At 34.8% G+C, this 15,299-nt stretch overlaps 1 protein-coding gene across 13 annotated transcripts in view; it reads left to right on the top strand.

Moving 5' to 3' along the window:
* Positions 1-15,299, top strand: part of TENM3 (teneurin transmembrane protein 3) — a 2,524,603-nt gene that overhangs the window by 1,656,546 nt on the left and 852,758 nt on the right. For all 13 annotated transcript variants that reach the window (XM_059909693.1, XM_059909692.1, XM_059909687.1 and 10 more), the window contains one exon: positions 6,008-6,088. The gene's annotated coding sequence lies outside the window, so the exon portion shown is untranslated. The remainder of the gene's footprint in view (positions 1-6,007; positions 6,089-15,299) is intronic.

The raw sequence follows: 15,299 nt of genomic DNA, 5'->3' as shown, positions 1-15,299 counted from the left end.
AGACAAGCAGAAGCTAAGAGAATTCAACACCACCAAACCAGCTTTACAACAAATGCTAAAGGAACTTCTCTAGGCAGGAAACACAAGAGAAGGAAAAGACCTACAATAACAAACCCAAAACAATTAAGAAAATGGGAATAGGAACATACATATCAATAATTACCTTAAATGTAAATGGATTAAATGTTCCAACCAAAAGACATAGACTGGCTGAATGGACACAGAAACAAGACCCGTATATATGCTGTCTACAAGAGACCCACTTCAGACCTAGTGACACATACAGACTGAAAGTGAGGGGATGGAAAAAGATGTTCCATGCAAATGGAAATCAAAAGAAAGCTGGAGTAGCAATTCTCATATCAGACAAAATACACTTTAAAACAAAGACTATTACAAGAGACAAAGAAGGACACTACATAATGATCAGGGGATCGATCCAAAAAGAAGATATAACAATTGTAAATATTTATGCATCCAACATACGAGCACCTCAATACATAAGGCAAATACTAACAGCCATAAAAGGGGAAATCGACAGTAAAACAATCATAGTAGGGGACTTTAACTCCCCACTTTCACCAATGGACAGATTATCCAAAATGAAAATAAATAAGGAGACACAAGCTTTAAATGATACATTAAACAAGATGGACTTAATTGATATTTATAGGACATTCCGTCCAAAAACAACAGAATGCACATTCTTCTCAAGTGCTCATGGAACATTCCCCAGGATAGATCATATCTTGGGTCACAAATCAAGCCTTGGTATGTTTAAGAAAATTGAAGTCGTATCAAGTATCTTTTCTGGCCACAATGCTATGAGACTAGATATCAATTACAGGAAAATATCTGTAAGAAATACAAACACATGGAGGCTAAACAACACACTACTTAATAACCAAGAGCTTTCTGAAGAAATCAAAGAGGAACTCAAAAAATACCTAGAAACAAATGACAATGAAAACACAATGACCCAAAACCTGTGGGATGCAGCAAAAGCAGTTCTAAGAGGGAAGTTTATAGCTATACAAGCCTACCTTAAGAAACAAGAAACATCTCCAATAAACAACCTAACCTTACACCTAAAGCAATTAGAGAAAGAAGAACAAAAAAACCCCAAGGTTAGCAGAAGGAAAGAAATCATAAAGATCCAATCAGAAATAAATGAAAAAGAAATGAAGGAAACGATAGCAAAGATAAATAAAACTAAAAGCTGGTTCTTTGAGACGATAAACAAAATTGATAAACCATTAGCCAGACTTGTCAAGAAAGAAAGGGAGAATACTCAAATCAATAGAATTAGAAATGAAAAAGGAGAAGTAACCACTGACACTGCAGAAATACAAACGATCATGAGAGATTACTATAAGCAACTCTATGCCAATAAAATGGACAACCTGGAAGAAATGGACAAATTCTTAGAAATGCACAACCTGCCGAGGCTGAACCAGGAAGAAATAGAAAATATGAACAGACCAATCACGAGCACTGAAATTGAAACTGTGATTAAAAATCTTCCAACAAACAAAAGCCCAGGACCAGATGGCTTCACAGGCGAATTCTATCAAACAGTTAGGGAAGAACTAACACCTGTCCCTCTCAAACTCTTCCAAAATATAGCAGAGGGAGGAACAGTCCCAAACTCATTCTACGAGGCCACCATCACTCTGCTACCAAAACCAGACAAAGATGTCACAAAGAAAGAAAACTACACGCCAATATCACTGATGAACATAGATGCAAAAATCCTCAACAAAATACTAGCAAACAGAATCCCACAGCACATTAAAAGGATCATACATTATGATCAACTGGGGTTTATCTCAGGAATGCAAGGATTCTTCAATATACGCAAATCAATCAACGTTATACACCATGTTAACAAATTGAATGAGGTAAACCATATGATCATCCCAATAGATGCAGAGAAAGCTTTCAACAAAATTCAACACCCATTTATGATAAAAACCCTCCAGAAAGTAGGCATAGAGGGAACTTTCCTCTACATAATGAAGGCCATATATGACAAACCCACAGCCAACATCGTCCTCAATGGTGAAAAACTGAAACCATTTCCACTAAGATCAAGAACAAGACAAGGTTGCCCACTCTCACCACTATTATTCAACATAGTTTTGGAAGTTTTAGCCACAGCAATCAGAGAAGAAAAAGAAGTAAAAGGAATACAAATTGGAAAAGAAGAAGTAAAACTGTCACTGTTTGCAGATGACATGATACTATACATAGAGAATCCTAAAACTGCCACCAGAAACCTACTAGAGCTCATCAATGAAATTGGTAAAGTAGCAGGATACAAAATTAATGCACAGAAATCTCTTGCATTCCTATACACTAATGATGAAAAATCTGAAAGTGAAATTAAGGAAACACTCCCATTTACCCTTGCAACAAAAAGAATAAAATATCTAGGAATAAACCTACCTAAGGAGACAAAAGACCTGTATGCAGAAAATTATAAGACACTGATGAAAGAAATTGAAGATGATGCAAATAGATGGAGAGATATACCATGTTCTTGGATTGGTAGAATCAACATTGTGAAAATGACTACTACCCAAAGCAATCTACAGATTCAATGCAATCCCTATCAAACTACCACTGGCATTTTTCACAGAACTAGGACAAAAAATTTCACAATTTGTCTGGAAACGCAAAAGACCCCGAATAGACAAAGCAATCTTGAGAAAGAAAAACGGAGCTGGAGGAATCAGGCTCCCTGACTTCAGACTATACTACAAAGCTACATAATCAAAAGAGTATGGTACTGGCACAAAAACGGAAATATAGATCAGTGGAACAGGATAGAAAGCCCAGAGATAAAGCCACGCACATATGGTCACCTTATCTTTGATAAAGGAGGCAAGAATATACAGTGGAGAAAAGACAGCCTCTTCAATAAGTGGTGCTGGGAAAACTGGACAGGTACATGTAAAAGAATGATATTAGAACACTGCCTAACACCATACACAAAAATAAACTCAAAGCGGATTAAAGACCTAAATGTAATGCCAGACACTGTAAAACTCTCAGAGGAAAACATAGGCAGAACACTCTATGACATAAATCACAGCAAGATCCTTTTTGACCCACCTCCTAGAGAAATGGAAATAAAAACAAAAATAAACAAATGGGACCTAATGAAACTTAAAAGCTTTTGCATAGCAAAGGAAACCATAAACAAGATGAAAAGACAACCCTCAGAATGGGAGAAAATATTTACAAATGAAGCAACTGACACAGGATTAATCTCCAAAACATGCAAGCAACTTATGCAGCTGAATATCAAAAAAACAAACAACCCAATCCCAAAATGGGTAGAAGACCTAAATAGACATTTCTCCAAAGAAGATATACAGTTTGCCAACAAACACATGAAAGAATGCTCAACATCATTAACCATTAGAGAAATGCAAATCAAAACTACAATGAGATATCATCTCACACCAGTCAGAATGGCCATAATCAAAAAATCTACAAACAATAAATGCTGGAGAGGGTGTGGAGAAAAGGGAACCCTCTTGCACTGTTAGTGGGAATGTAAATGGATACAGCCACTATGGAGAACAGTATGGAGGTTCCTAAAAAAACTAAAAATAGAACTACCATACAACCCAGCAATCCCACTACTGGGCATATACCCTGAAGAAACCGTAATTCAAAAAGAGTCATGTACCAAAATGTTCATTGCAGCTCTATTTATAATAGCCAGGACATGGAAGCAACCTAAGTGTCCATCAACAGATAAATGGATAAAGAAGATGTGGCACATATATACAATGGAGTATTACTCAGCCATAAAACGGAACAAAACTGAGTTATTTGTAGTGAGGTGGATGGACCTAGAGACTGTCATACAGAGTGAAGTAAGTCAGAAAGAGGAAAACAAAATACCGTATGCTAACACATACGTATGAAATCTAAAAAAGAAGAAAAAAAAGAAAATGGTCCATAGAACCTGGGGGCAAGGCTGGAATAAAGATGCAGACCTACTAGACAATGGACTTGAGGATATGGGGAGGGGGAAGGGTAAGCTGGGACAAAGTGAGAGAGTGGCATGGACATATATACACTACCAAACGTAAAATAGATAGCTAGTGGGAAGCAGCTGCATAGCACAGGGAGATCAGCTCTGTGCTTTGTGACCACCTAGAGGGGTGGGATAGGGAGGATGGGAGGGAGGGAGATGCAAGAGGGAAGAGATATGGGGACATATGTATATGTATAACTGATTCACTTTGTTATAAAGCAGAAACTGACACACCATTGTAAAGCAATTATCCTCTAATAAAGATATTAAAAATAAAAAAATTAAAACAATAAACAATTTTAAAAAGCTATTGTGGTTATTTTGATATTGGCTGGCCTCTTAACTGATAATACTTTTTTATGGTGTTTGATTAAATAAAAATAACAAGTTGAAAATTTTAATGGCAATCATCATTAATAATAAAATACATGTATTAAAAAATAAAAAATAAAATAAAATACATGTATTGGTATTTCCCAGAGGTTATAGCAACTACAAACAGTAAAATCTCCTTCAAGCAAGTTGGCCAATGACATCTCTGACCACCTGATGGTGGCCATTAATTATAAAGAGCCAATGGTCCTTGCTGGGAATTAATAAAAATCTCAATGAGAAAGGAAACTGGCAGAGGTAACCGAGTAGTGCTCACGGGTACAAGAAGGTGTGTGCAGAACTGCAGACTAGAATTCTTGTCTCTGAAGAGGCAGCATGGTCTGGTAGAGCAAGTATGCTTCTCAGAGTCAACCAAATTGGGCTTCACATCACCCTCATGCAGGGTGACTTCCAAAATACTTAACAGCTGGTCTGTGTGCAGGCACAACTACAGACGCTGGCTGTAAAAGCGCTGACATTCATATGTAATGGCAGAATATGAGTATACATGCGGTCAGCCCCACCATTTTACAGCACTTTTTTGTCATCATCTTTGCACCTAACCAAGTCAACAAACAGAGAAGCACTTTTCTATTAGCCCTGACTGAATTTCAAAGCACTCCACCCTTGAGCACAGCCTCCTCCGTCCTTGTCTTTCCCCAGACTCTCCGAGCCTCCTTCCTCCTCTCTGACTGCTCCCTCGCTTGCTTCTTCCTTTCCCATAAATGTGAGGCTGACCCTTTCCCTCCCTCTTCATTCCCTACACTCTCTCCCTTGGCAATCTCATCCGACTTCACTGCTTTCAAATGATCATGACTCGGGGACTCCAGCATTTTTGCCTTGGCTCCTCTGCTACGGATTCCTAAGGAACCTTCTGCCCCTCATCACACATTATTATGACCCTTTGTACTGGTTTGTCCTGATAAACTGGGAGGTTCATGAGGGCTGAGCTCCTGTCTTTCTCATTCAGTGCTGAGTCCCTGGGTCTAGCATAGTGCTGGGAATGTCGCAAGTGACTCAAGTTCTAGTGCGCAAATTCTCTGAAAATGTTCTCCAGTGAAACTGAAATGCATTCGGCTCCCCCCCTCCCCTTCTCCACTATGCTCAAAGCTTGTACCTTGGTCACGTGCCCCATTTACTTGGATCGCCCTCCCTACCCATTCTTCACTGTTCCAGCTCCCGCCCACCATCTTTAAGAAATCATACTCTGCAGCCTTAACCTGAAGTCCGCCCTCATCCTTAAAGCTTTACCCAGTTTCCTTGTTGGAAGTACCCTGCCTCCTGATTCCCATAACATTTGATCTACAACTCTTTCGTGGTCCTCACCAGTTTGAGATCTTTATTGTACTTTTTTATTTACCTAATTTCCTTAAGGAAACTGTTATGCGTCACGCATTACCAATCTCCTGTATCACCTGGTACATGCAAAGATACTTAGCAATTGCTTGTTATAAAAGGATTAAGTGAATGTTATCATTTTATAATTATGTAGATAAATACATCATAGTGTAGTGAATACAGTTATAGTAAAATGAATACCTTATAGTAAAGCAATTTTTCCATTTTGTACTGTTTCTCCAGGCTTGTACCACAACCAATACCTTTGCTTGACAACTCTAATGCATAAACTGCCACAGAACTGAGGGAGAAGACAGCTTTTTGGTAAGTAGCATGTAAATTTTTAAATCTGGTTGTAATCAGAAAGCTAATATTTATGCCTCCATTGTGTTTCAAGCCCTATTTCATACTTTTTTTTTTTTTCATATCCTGGTATGTTTTCTCGGAGATTAGACGGAATGGATGGAGAAAAGTTTTCAAAAAAATGATTGCTTCTTATAGACATTAGCATGAATCCTTTCAATTTTGACACCATGCTGAGACGATTCCATATATTTCTGAAATGAATTTATATTTTTGTGTACATTTTATTGAATATAACATTCAGAAAAAATGTGCAAATTGTAAGTGCACGGTGCTCAATTAATTTTCATTGAGTGAGCACATCCATGCAACTGGGAGCCAGTTAAGAAACAGAGTGTTACCAGTCCCCCTCGTAGACGCCCCAATCCCTGTGACCTCTGCAGTCACATCCCCTCTCCACCACCCTTTCCCACCCCCATCAATGTCAATTACAGTCATGACCTCCCACACTGCAAACTAGTTTCCCCTACTTTCAAATTTTATGTGAATGGAGGGACTATCTTTTTCAATGACTTAAAAATAAAGACAAACTTGAAAAAGTGAGCAGGGAAACCAAGTGATGTTCTATTTATGTAGCAGCTGTTTTGCCAGATGATTTGACAGCTAATTGGAGTCGTATTGCTTTTATTCTTAAGCACAGCAAGTATCACCTGTTTTAATTGGGGGGGTCACTGCTGATTCAGCACTGAACTTGGATTTTTTTTCTCATATTTGTGCCTAATAAATTATAGCCTGCCCAAGATCAGGAAAGGTATTCATCATGTCAAATGTTTACAGCAACTGTCTTTTATAATTAGAGCAAAAGATTTTCTTTTAGCATTGACTGATTAAATTGGTAATTAACATAGGATGAAGATTTTGCATGGTTTCTCAAAGGAACCAAGAAAATAGATAGAGGTACACTTAGATCAGCTAAAGGCTTAATAACACGTTTGTTCAAAGCTTTATTGTATTTAGCATAATAAATGAGAAATGGGATCGCATTTATTTATTTCAAGATGGGTAACTGCCTTTCCAGTTATGTATTCTAGAGAAGGCCTTACTAAGAACCTCCTAATCTCTGTTAAGTTTTAGGCATCTTCCCAAGAAGTAACAATTAAGCCCTGATACTTCATATGCTCACTTAATGATTCAAATAGTATCTTATTGATCAAGATCCTGGAAAGAAAGATTAATTAGAGTTTCTATCTATCCTCAATTTCCAAAATAATTGTTGCTGCCCAATTCCTTTTATACTATTATTAAATGTTACGACTTCTCATCCTAGTTTATTAATTTTCATTTTATGGCAACTGGTGCCTTTCTTAAAAATAATTTCTGTCATCCAAATCATCTCTTTCCATTTAGTGTGATTAATGGTTTGCAAATCACAGGGTGATAGTTTATATAATCTTGTTAATTATTGGTTATTCGTCTGTTACCCAGAGAAACTTCTTGACTTTGCTCCTCAATTTTATGATACACTCCAGTTTAGAGACCTATAGTCCTCTGTATGCTGCATCACCCCAACATGTTCTTGAACTTGCATTCAACCATCTTTAATTATGTGAATTTTGCATGTAAGAAAAACACTTAAAGTAATATTTCCTAATCAAGTTATTTTTAAAACTACTCAGTGGAATTCTATTTTTCTTAAAGAGTATGTATGTTTTAAAGCATTTAGTGAATTGGAAGATTAAAATTGGTATTAAAAGATACAATTCAACAACATTCCAACTTCTTTAAATGTTAGGAATTACAAAATAGCTACTTGGAGATTATCCCATTCAGTTATTAATATGTGTCAGTGTGAAAAACAAGACCTTTCTTCTATAATAAAGAGCGTCAATCCCTAATCACCCCGCCCCTCCAGCCTCACACAATAGACAACCACTGTTCTTATTTCTATTATGGTGATTAGTTTTGCTTATCCTTGAACTTCATTTAAATGTAGCTCATTAAATGCAATGTGTTTTTTTCTGCTTCTGGCTTCTTTCATTCAATATAATGTTTCTGAGTTACGGTGCTGTTCTTGAGTGTAACGGTAATTAACCTTGAAACAAATCAACACTGCTTCAGAGTCTTCGCCCTGCTTCACACTCCCACCAGAAATGTACGAGAGTTCCATTTGTCCCAAATCTTCACCAGCATTTGTTGTTATTAGTCTTCTGGGTTTTAGCTTTCCTTGTGACCTTGCTGTGGCTTTAATTGGCATTATCCTTATGATTAATGATTTGAGCATATTTTCATGTGCTTATTAGCCATTCACATTTCTCCGTTTTTTGAAGGTGTCTATGTAGGTCATTTGCCCTTTAGGTGTGTTTGCCTGATTTGTGGGAGCTTTTAAAATATATTTTGGATATAAGACCTTTGTCAGATTTTATGGATTATGAATATTTTCATTTAGTCTGTGGCTTGTTTATTTTCTTAACTGTGTCTTTTGATAAACTGGTGTTTTGATTTTGATGAACTCTAACTTGTTGATTTTTCGTTTATGGTTAATGTTTTTGGTGTCCTCTCTAAGAAATATTTGCCAATAACAAGTTTGAAAATTTTTATAGTTTTGGTTCTTACATTTCAGTCTGTGATGATCTTGAATTAATTTTTGTACATGGTTTGAGGTCAGGGTTGAGATGCATTGTCTTCACATTTTTATGCAATTATTCTACCACAATTTATTGAAAAAATAATGTCTTTCCAAGTTGACTTGCTTTGGCACATTAGTGAAAATCAATTGCTCATAAATAATATGTCTATTTCTGAACTATTTATTCTATTTCATTGATCTATCGGATTATCCCTATACCAATACCACTCTCTCTGGAACATGGTAGTCTTGAAATCAGGTCATGTAAGCCTCCAGTTGTGTTCTTTTTCATGATTGCTTTAGCTAGTTTAGATCCTTTACATTTCCATATATATTTTAGAATTCACTAGTCAATTTCCACCAAAAAAAAATCCTGTTGGGATTTTGATTGAGATAGCACTGAGTCTGTAGTTCAATTTGACAGGAAATGACTATTTTAACAATTTTGAGTCTTCCAATCCATGAACATGGGAACTCTCTCCTTTCATTTAGATCTTTTTTCATATTTTGCCCTTTTCAGTGTAGATATTTCACACATCTTTTAAGCTTATTCTGAAATATTTTATCTTTTTATGCTCTTATAAAATGAATTTAAAATCTTCCATTTCCCATTTCATTGTTCACTGCCAATATGTAGAAATACCATGGATTTTTTTATATATTGGCCTTGTATCCTGCAATCATTCAGATGTACTTACTACTTCTAGTAGTTGTTTTTCCCATAGGTACCTTTGGATTTTTATGTAGATGGTCATTTTCTCTATGAATATAGAATTTCACTTCATCTTTTCCCATTTTGATTCCTTTTATGTCTTTCTCTTTCCTGTTGTACAAACTTGGACTACCTGGCAAATGTTGAAAAGAAGTGGTGGGAACAGATATTTTGCTTTGTTCCTGATCTCAGAAGAAAAGTATTCAATGTTTTATCATTAAGTCTGATGTTAACTTTAGGCTTTTGGTAGTTGCCTTTTAAGACTAAGGAAGTTCTGTCTATTCCTGGTTTAAGCGGTGTGTTTTTTTGTTTGTTTGTTTTTGTTTTTCTGAGTTTTTTTTTTATAATGAATAGGTATTGAATTTTGTCAAAAGCTTTTCTTCCTGCACATATTGAAATGATTATATGGTCTTTCTTCATTTTCTGATAATTCGGTGGATTAAATTGATCTTTTAAGTGCTATCTTTCATTCCTGGGATAAATCCCCATTTGGTTGTAATGTATGGCCATTTTATGTAATCCTGGATTTGACTTGATAATATTTTCTTAATAAAACTTATTTAAGTCTATATTCTGGAGGAACATTGGTCTCTGATTTTCTTTTCTTGGAATATTTTTGTCAGGTTTTTATTATCAGGGTATTGCTGGCCTCTTTAAATGAGCTGGAAAATATTTATTTCCTCCTCCTTTCTTTTCTTAAATAACTATGTAGATTTATGTATCTATAAAATTTTGACAGAATTCACCAGAGACTCCATCTTGGCTTGGAGTCTTCTTGATTGGGAGGTTTTTAATTACAAATTCAATTCTTTAAGAGATACAGAGTTATTCACATTTTTTCATTTTTTTTCTCATGTTAATTTAGGTGAATTGAGTTTTTCAGCATTTTTATTTCATCTAAGTTGTCAAGCATTTTCCCACAAGTGTTCATAATATTCCTTTGTTATCCTTTAAGTTTCTGTATGAACTATGGTCATATCCCCTCTGTCATTCCTTATACTGGAAATTTGTGTTTTCAATTTTTTTTTTTTTGATAAGTTTTGCTGAGGTCCACTACTTTTATTAGTCTCTTCAAAGTACCAACTTTTGATTTGTTAGTTTTCTTTATTTTTTGTCTGTTTTTAATTTCATTTTTGCTCTTATTTTTTACTATTTTTTTCTTCTTACTTTGGTTTTAATTTGATCCTTTTTTTCCAGATACTTAAGGCAGTAACATAGATTATTAGCTTTAAAATGTTTTTCTCTTCCAAGTATTTTTAATGCTACAAGTTTCCCTTGAATCACTGCTTTAGCTGCCTTTCGCACATTTTTATTCGTATTTTCATTGTCATTTACTTGAAAATATTTTCTAGTTTCCATTTATGATTTATTCTTTTACATTGCATAATTCAGAGGTATGTTGTTTTAATTCCAAATACATGAGAATTTTTCTAGATCGCTTATTCTTGTGGATTTCTAATTTAATTCCTGTCATTAGAGACATATTTTGTGAGATTTCTATTTTTTGAAATTTATTGAGACATTTTATTTTCTAGCCCAGCATCAGCATAAGGTCTATCTTGGTGAATGTCCCAAGTGCTTTGGAAAGAAATTCATACTATGAAATTTTTGGATGTGGTGTTATATAACTATTAATTTATTCAATTTGGTTGATCACGTAGTTGAAATTGTCTTTATCCTAACAATTTTTTATCTACTAATTTTATAAAATACTGAGAGAGGTGTTAAAAATCTCTATTTATGAATGTGGATGTATCACTTTCTTTTGTTCTGTATAACATTTGCTTTATGCATTTTTGAAGCTCTGTTATTAGGTGCATACACATATACCTGTATTAGGGTTAATGTAAGTTCCTAATGAAATAACTATTTTATCATTATGAAATATCCCTCTTTTAACACTCCTTATCTTCATATCTGCTTTGTCTGATGTTAGTAGAGCCACATTACCTAACTTTTGCCTATTGTTTTCATGGTATATCCTTTTCTAATCTTTTGCTTTCAGTATGCCTGTATCTTATAATGAAGGTGAATTTCTTGAGACCATGTATATTAGTTCTTCAATTTTGTCTGGTATGCCTTATAATCAGAATTTTTAGCTCATTGCATTTAATAAAATTAATATTGCAGTTGAAGTCTGCAGCCTTGCTATTTATTGGATTTGGTTTTGATTCCTCTATTTCCCCTTTCCTGCTCTGTTTTGGGATTAATGTTTTTTTTCAATATACATTTTAATTCTTCCATTCAGGGTCTTTAGTTGTACCTAATGTAATGGTTACAAGAGGCAATCTTATCATAGTATACTTAGTATGCTTCCCATAATATTTTAAAACTTTGTAACAGTATAATTACATTTGCTGCCTCATTCTTGTGGTATTTTTATCATATATTTTAATTCTACACACACTAAGACACTACAATATGATATTGTTTTTGCTTTAAACAGTCAGCTGTTTTTAAAAAAAAAAAAACTAAGTATATTAGTTTGCTAGTGTTGCTATAAAAAAATACCTGCTGAGTGGCTTAAACAACAGAAATTTATTGTCTCTCAGTTCTGGAAACTAGAAGTCCCAGATCAAGGTGTCAGCAAGCCATGCCCCCTCTGTGGTAGATGCTAAGGAAAGCTCTCTGATCTAGGCCTGTCTCCTCTAACTTCTCATAGTTCCTTGGCTTCTGGGCACATAACTCCAATCTTCATATAGCATTCTTTCTGTATATATGTCTCTGTGTCCAAATATCCCCTTTTTATAAGGACATTGAGCATATTGAATTAAGATCCACCTAATGATCTCATCTTAACATGACTACATCTGCAAAGACCCTATTTCCAAACTAGGTCACATTCACAGGTACTGGGGATTAGGATTTCAATGTATGAATTTTGGGAGACACAATTCAACCCATAATGCTAAGAAAAGGGGGGAAACGTTTATATATATCTCTGTATATTTACAGTTTCCCATGTTCTTCATTCCTTCCCATAGATCAAGTTTCCATCTGGTATCATTTCCCTTCAGCCTGAAGATATTTTTGTAGCATTTCTGGCAGTGCAGGTTTGCTAGTGACAAATTTTCTCAGCTTTCATTTATCTGAAAATCTTTATTTTAATCTATGGAAAGGATATTTTTTTACTGGACACAGAATTCTGGCTTGATAACGTTTTTTCCCATCACTTTGAAGGTGTCATTTAATTGTCTTCTGGCCTCCATTGTTTCTGATGGGAAGTTGGCCATCATTCATACTGTTATTCTTTTATATCAAGATCTGTCAGCTTAGCACCTTTTATATTTTAAGCCATGTAATTCTTTGCTGTAGGTGGCTTTCCTGTGCGTCATAGCGTGTTTAGCAGCACCTCTGGCCTCTACTTAGTTGCCATTAGCACCCCACCTGCACCTTCAGTGTGAAAATCAAATATATGTCCAGTTTTCTCAAATATCCTGTTCAGCTTTATTGTTCCTTATTGTGGGAGAGCATGGCCATTGCCAGTTATTCCATCATGGCCACGTGTGGAAGATTTTCTGATTTGCAATGGTGTTTAATGAGAGACAAAATAATTGCAGTGAATCTGTTTTCATTTCAGTAGAGTTAAAGGACATGCCATCATCTTCAAATCTAGACAAATAAAATATCCCCCAATCTCTAATAAAGTGAACACATCTCCTGATTTTCCTAGCATAGTGCCAGTTAATGCCTATTATTGATAACTCCTCATTTCACTTTCAAAAATATTCTAGTTTTTATACAACATTGTAAATCAACTATACTTCAATTTAAAGAATAAAAATTAAAAAATCTAGTTTTGGCAATAAATTGCCAGCCTACCGTATTTATACATATTAATAATAATGATTATAAGTGGGAGAATACTATATAATCCAACGTAATCTTCATTATACAATCATTTTGAGTATTCATTTTGCCTTTTCCAAATTTAAGATCATTATTTCTTTTTAGGAATAACATTTTCTTTACCAGTGTGTAAGTTTGCATACAACCAACCTCTCCGTTTGCTAGTGCTTTGAAATGTTTCAAATGTGGTCAAAAAGTGACTTAAATAAACTGCATAACACAGAATAGACTTTTATTAGGATAGTTCTCACATAGGAAAAATGTATCCTATTTACTCACAGATTTCTCTTTTACTAGATTTTTTATTGTCAAGAGACAGCAAATTGCTCTCACTTGCCATGGTTGGTTGGACTAACTCCACGGACTCTGGCCAGAGCCCTGGCTTGGTAGAAATGTGACAATGGACAGATGCAATGATGTATTATTGGGAGGAGGAGTTAAGACATGTTCTTAGGTCTTGAAGCTCTCTTAGTTCCTCTTACAGTCATGTACATCTTAGCTGTCATGACCTTCCGAAAAACACCCTACAGAAAAAGACATTTATGCAGAGAAAAATGTCCTATATTTCCTTACATTTGGAAAAGCATGAGTTTCTTAAGGAAAACAGTAATTGAGAGTAATTGCAGTATCTCTGGCCATCAGTATGACTCCCCTAATTTAAGGACATCATGTTCTCTGGACTGCATTCCTGGCCATGTAGTCAATGCCTTGGTAGCTTAGTAAACATAATGTAAGTCCGATACACTTGTTTATTATTTATTTTCTTTGAATATATACCTAGATAATGCAAACTGACAAAGTTGTTTTTCAATCACCCCATTGTATATCATATTGAAGATGGTAATAAATGTTGAACTTTCAAACCTTATGCAAATATGTTGTATTTCCATCTATCTCCTGTTCAACAATTTATTATTTTTATGTTTTCATATTGAAAATTATTCATAACCTATTTAATGTCAGACTTGTACCTACAATGAAATATGGAGAACACCTTTCATTAAGCGGAAGGTTTTCATTTATGATAGTCCTTACAGAAGATTCAAACTGTTAGTCAGAGGTACTTATTTTGAGAGAGTAGCAGCTTGGGTGCTGTAATATGTTTCTTCTGTTTTAAAACATCCCAAAGAATGCTGTCAGCTCTAAGTTTCTATACCTAGTATCTCCTAAATCAGATCAGACCATTTTTATGTAATGGTTGCAAATGTGTTTTTTTGAATGTTAAATCTGCTTCTGTTTTTCAATCAATTTAAAATGTGTAGAAAAAAGTGTTCTGATTGTATATTATCCAATTTTCATCAGCTGCCGGAAGGAAATGCTGTGAAAATCTGTGATTTAAAACCCTTAAAACTTCTGCTTGAAATGCATGTTTTGTTAACAACATTAGAGATGCAAAGTATCTTAAACAGAATTTTGATGTCTTTATTAATAGCATTTAAAAGTTTTAGGATTTCAGATATTCATAGATTTTGTTCTCCTTGATTTACAAGGTCATGTACTTTAGACCTTTCTATTTCTCCTTTTGGAAATAATTGGAACTGTGAAGGCAAGTGGTAAAAGAAAGAAAAAGAATTGCATTATTAGCGACAATGCTATCCTTTCTAGGGTTTAATGGAAAAACATATTTTATATTGGCTATATAAATAACCATAAATAACAATGAACACTCAAAACCCATTGTGTATAAATCACTTGCCTGTGAGCTGCGTGAAATACAAAGATCTTGTCTTCCGTGAGTTTGTAATCTAGTTAAATAAATAAAAATACAACATGCCAAAGGAGCGGTAGACTTAAGTGCTGTAGGGATTTAGAAGAGCAAAAATTGTTTTTTCTTTCTCTATGACTTAATGGCTGAAGTGGGACTTGAGTTAAGGAGTGAAAGTAATGCATAATAGTAATTCATGATGAAAATACTGTTGAATACTAACAAATTTAAGTGCAACATATTTTTTTTCTGTGATCCTTATGAGTGTCTCATGCACTTTGTTTTTTTTAACATCTTTATTGGAGTGTAATTGCTTTACAATAGTGTGTTAGTTTCTGCT

The sequence above is a fragment of the Balaenoptera ricei genome, chromosome 21 (assembly GCF_028023285.1).
Source record: "Balaenoptera ricei isolate mBalRic1 chromosome 21, mBalRic1.hap2, whole genome shotgun sequence".
NCBI lineage: Eukaryota > Metazoa > Chordata > Mammalia > Artiodactyla > Balaenopteridae > Balaenoptera > Balaenoptera ricei.
Note: the sequence above shows the minus strand (reverse complement) of the source record. Positions and strands in the feature narration are given on the sequence as shown.